The following is a 4,348-nucleotide window of genomic DNA, read 5'->3' on the forward strand; positions in this document are numbered from 1 at the left end:
AGGCAGAATTTCACAAAGAATATGTTTTGAAGAGACAGGCAATCCCACAAGACATCTTCAAGGTCTGGATAGTGGTCTCTTTGCTTTGGTTTCTTACCCTTTGGTGAGGAGACTGTTGGCTTTCCTCCAGGTTCAGAAGAGTGTTTTTCATACGGAAATGTCTCCTGCATTTAAGAAACAGAAAAATAGGTCAGCGCGATCTTTTCACACCTGCCGCTTCTTAAGTGTTTTTAATTCAAAATAGTTAATATGCCAAAGTGGCGTATTTTTAGCTCCTCCACTGTGTATAGAGGTATTTACAGTGTCATAAAGAGAACCATGGAATCTTCAGAGTGATGAGAACTACCACAGCTACTTCTAGAAGTATCTTTAGAATTCAAATAAAGAAACTGGGACACCAGAAGCATGGTGCCAAAGATGATAAAACAGTTTGTAAGGGATTCAATTCTGCAGGTCTGAAAGCTAAGATATATAATGATTTGCTCCTATGAATTAAAAACCGTGTGAAGGACTGGGGCTCAGAGATTAAGAGTACAGATTGCTCTTCAAGAGGACCTGAATTTAGTTCCCAGCACCCACGTTGGGTGGCTTACAACCTCCAGTACCTCTAGTTCCAGTGGTATATGACACCTCCAGCCTTTCCCGGAACCCACACATATACACAATTAATTTAAAAAAAAAATCTTTAAAGCACACGTAAGGTTCCATGTGAACCGGTTTATTAGTGTGCTGCCACGGCGTGAAGCAGCTTCTTTAATTTGCCTAGCCGCTAAATTAGGTCAGCCTCTCCACATTCTGGCCCCATTTGGTTGGACTGCGGCGGACTTCTAACCAGGTGTTCTGGTTTCAATCCTGCTGCTACGATAGGTACTGTAGCAACAAGAAACTTCGTGGAGAAAGGACTTATTTGGCTTTTAATTCCAATTTTACCAATATGCTTGAAAAGAGTGTTGATTTATGACTTTCTTTGTTGATACTTTTAGCACCCCCATGAAATAGCACATCACAGAAACACAGCATCTGGGCTGGTCTGAATTTGTGTCCTGAACCCAGGGTCACTCATATTTGGCTCTGGAATAGACTGTTATTGTCTTCCTTTCTTGCGAGAGCTGTGTTTTGGGGTCAGCATTGGCAGTGTCTCGCCCTCTTGGAAGGGCTGATGGTTTATAAGGGCACACGAGGGACCCGCAGATTCCCGGGTCTGGGACACCAAAGTGCTACGTTGATGGAGGGGCCCTAAGGTAGCGATGCAACAACATCCAACTCACTGTGGCTCCAGCACAGAGTGTGTGCTCATTGTCCATACCTGCAAGACAGGCTGGGCCCTCGGGGTTGCTTCTAGCCAAGGGGAGCAAGGTCCTTGGCTCTCTGTCCCCACGCCATTGGCTACGCCATCTCCTCTTCCTGCTCAGTTCACTAGTCTAGGCTCCTCTTGCCTTCTCTCTTCCTGGCAATGGGTAGTGTCAGTCCAGCCCTCCTTCCTGTTGTCCTTAGGACATAGACTCAATGCTTGCTTCCCTAAGGTCTTTTCGTTCAACTCTCACAGTCCTTTAGTCCTCAAAAAATCAATCAAACAAACAAAAAACCAAACCAAACAAACAAAAACAAACGGACAAAATCCACCACGCTCAAACTTGTGTCTCTAATAGCCTATTGCAAAGGAGTCTATTTTGTAAATCAAAACAAAAATCTTTAGAAGCACATAATCCCAATCACACCTTTACAATACAAGTAGAAATACAAACACAAGCATACAGCCATGCATATACAGCATATATATACATAGCACTCATATATGTGAACAGACTGAAAAACATATACTCCAACCACAACACTAGCATGCACACAAACAGAAGGAACTCCTACACTAATGTTCAACTAGCTTTCCTGTACATCACAGACCCGCATACCCTGTGTTGGCCCCGCCCACAGTGGGCTGGGTCCTCCAACATAGTATGCAAGCAAGAAAATGCCCCATAGACTGCTCACAGGCCAATCTGCTGGAGACAGTTTTTCAACTGAGGTTCTCCCTTCCTGTGTGTGTGAAGTTAACAGCCAACATTAGCCATTACATGTACAAAACGCATGTCAAACATACAAATACACACTGACAGACATATACACGTGCAAAGGTTTGCAAGCATATGTGCACAAACACACAAATCCTCACATGCAAACAACATGCAAACATACCCACAAACACACAAATTACTCTCTCAAGAGAATCACCTTGAGAATGGGTGGGCTTGTTGTCCTTCAAGTCACATCCTCCCTGAGTACTAGGGAGCTGATGAACGTGCTTACAGAGATAAAAATGTGTGGAAATCACAGCGACAGTCAGGGAAGCTGGTGGCGACAGGGATGCTTAAGTTGCTGGCATGGTTGAGGTCTCAACCCACTCGGTCCCTCCACTGAAGATGCCCTTTCATCCTTAAACGCCCTTCTTCTTCTTTCTAAATGTGTGTGTATGTGTGTGTGTGTGTGTGTGTGTGTGTTATGTGTCTGGCACCTGTGTGCCTGTGCCCAGGGAGCCCAGGAAAGGGCTTTGGATCCCCTGAAACTGGAGTTACAGGGGGCGTGAGTTGGCTGGGCACTGAATGCCAGTCCTGTGGAAGAGCAGCAAGTACTCTTAACCCCTGAGCCACCTTTCCATCCCACCTGTGTTCGTACAAACTAAATTTGCGATTTTCCTTAAGCTAGCTCAAGCCAGCTTCTATTTTTAACAACCAAGGCAGTGCTTATTAATAGGGTTTTATAGTTTCAAAGCTAAGCCACATTTTCCCAACTGTCTAAAAAAAAAAAAAAACACTATAGAGATGAACATTGCAGGCAGCTCTATGGGCCAAGAGCGTTCATCATGCAAGTCTGAATTATTCATTGCCACTGTCTTTCATCTGTCCCGGGTGAAGAGTTCAGATTGCCGTGGCAACCTCAGGTCTTCAGGGCTGCAATCATCTGGAAGACGTAGGACCAAGGCAGTAGACTCCCCCACCCTCTGAGTGCTATACAGGGAACGAGCGTGGTGCCCATGCTAGCTAGCTATTGCGCTGACTGCCAACACGGTGATCTGCTTGTCTGGATTCCAGACGTGCCTCTCAGTAGAGATGCGTTCTCTCCTTACGGTTTTCACTCTGACCTGAAACTGATCAGTGGGGAACCGGGTAAGATCCCTTCTTGGAAAGTTTGCTCCATATCTCGTACTAACCAGGCAGTAACTAACTCACTGTGTCATGTTCACGGCCATCGTGGGAGCAATCACGTTCTCCCTGTGGGGAATTTGGAATCATTCGTAGCGACTTTGGTGAGTGCTGCGAGGGTCTGGTCAGAAAGGCATTGCTGGTCTGAGTAGGACAGCCAGGGACGCCCTGAAGCAGATACTTTACTGAGGTAAAGAAAGCAACTGTGCAGAAGGAAGCGGGGTGAGGGGACAAGGAACCCTCTCAGAGAGGGGGAGATGAGAGACACTGTTTCACAGGCCCTGGCATCCTGGGTTCCAGATGCCCTTGGTTGAACACTGTGCTCAGATTCCCCTGGGATCTCTGTGCATTCCTCCCCAAACGCCCCTCTCTCAGAATGTACCAGAATGTATCCTGTAGCTCTGTACAGGCAAGGGATTAATTGATAGAGTTGGTCTGTTGCCCCATCACCTGATACTCAAAACAGGTCAATCAAGAAAAAATAGCACAGCCCAAGTTTGTCCCCGCCCTTCCCATGCACGGCGTCAGAACAAGGAAGGGCGCGTCAGCTCCTTGGCATTTGTGTTCAGTCTGTTCTCAGATTCTAGAATGTCCAAAGTAGCGCTGTGATTTTAGTTACAGGCCTAGACGTGACATCCAAAGAATGATCTAGCATCAAGGCAGACCGACAGCTTCTCCGTGCTCAATCAAGACAGTCCCAAAGCCATCCCATCCATTTCCCCACAGATCCTACTTGTGGGATGAAGGCATGATTAGCTCAGCTCCCTACATCTGTAGGATTTTAGTTGCATTTTACTGAATAAAAAAGCCAGCTGAACATGTAATGCCGCCTGTCCCAGTCAGAGGTAGCTTGGGTGTCATATTCCCAGACACAGTTAGAGGAGATGAACCAGACTGGGCTTGCTGACCTCCTGGTACCCACGCGTGTGAAGGCCAACCAGATCAGGGCCTGTTGACTTCCTGGTACCCACGCGTGTGAAGGCCAACCAGATCAGGGCCTGCTGACCTCCTGGTACCCACACTTGTGAAGGCCAACCAGATCAGGGCCTGCTGACCTCCTGGTACCCACGCGTGTGATGGCCAACCAGATCAGGGCCTGCTGACCTGGTATCCATGCGTGTGAAGGCCAACCAGATCAGGGCCTGCTGACT

This window comes from Microtus ochrogaster, unplaced genomic scaffold (genome assembly GCF_000317375.1).
Source record: "Microtus ochrogaster isolate Prairie Vole_2 unplaced genomic scaffold, MicOch1.0 UNK8, whole genome shotgun sequence".
NCBI lineage: Eukaryota > Metazoa > Chordata > Mammalia > Rodentia > Cricetidae > Microtus > Microtus ochrogaster.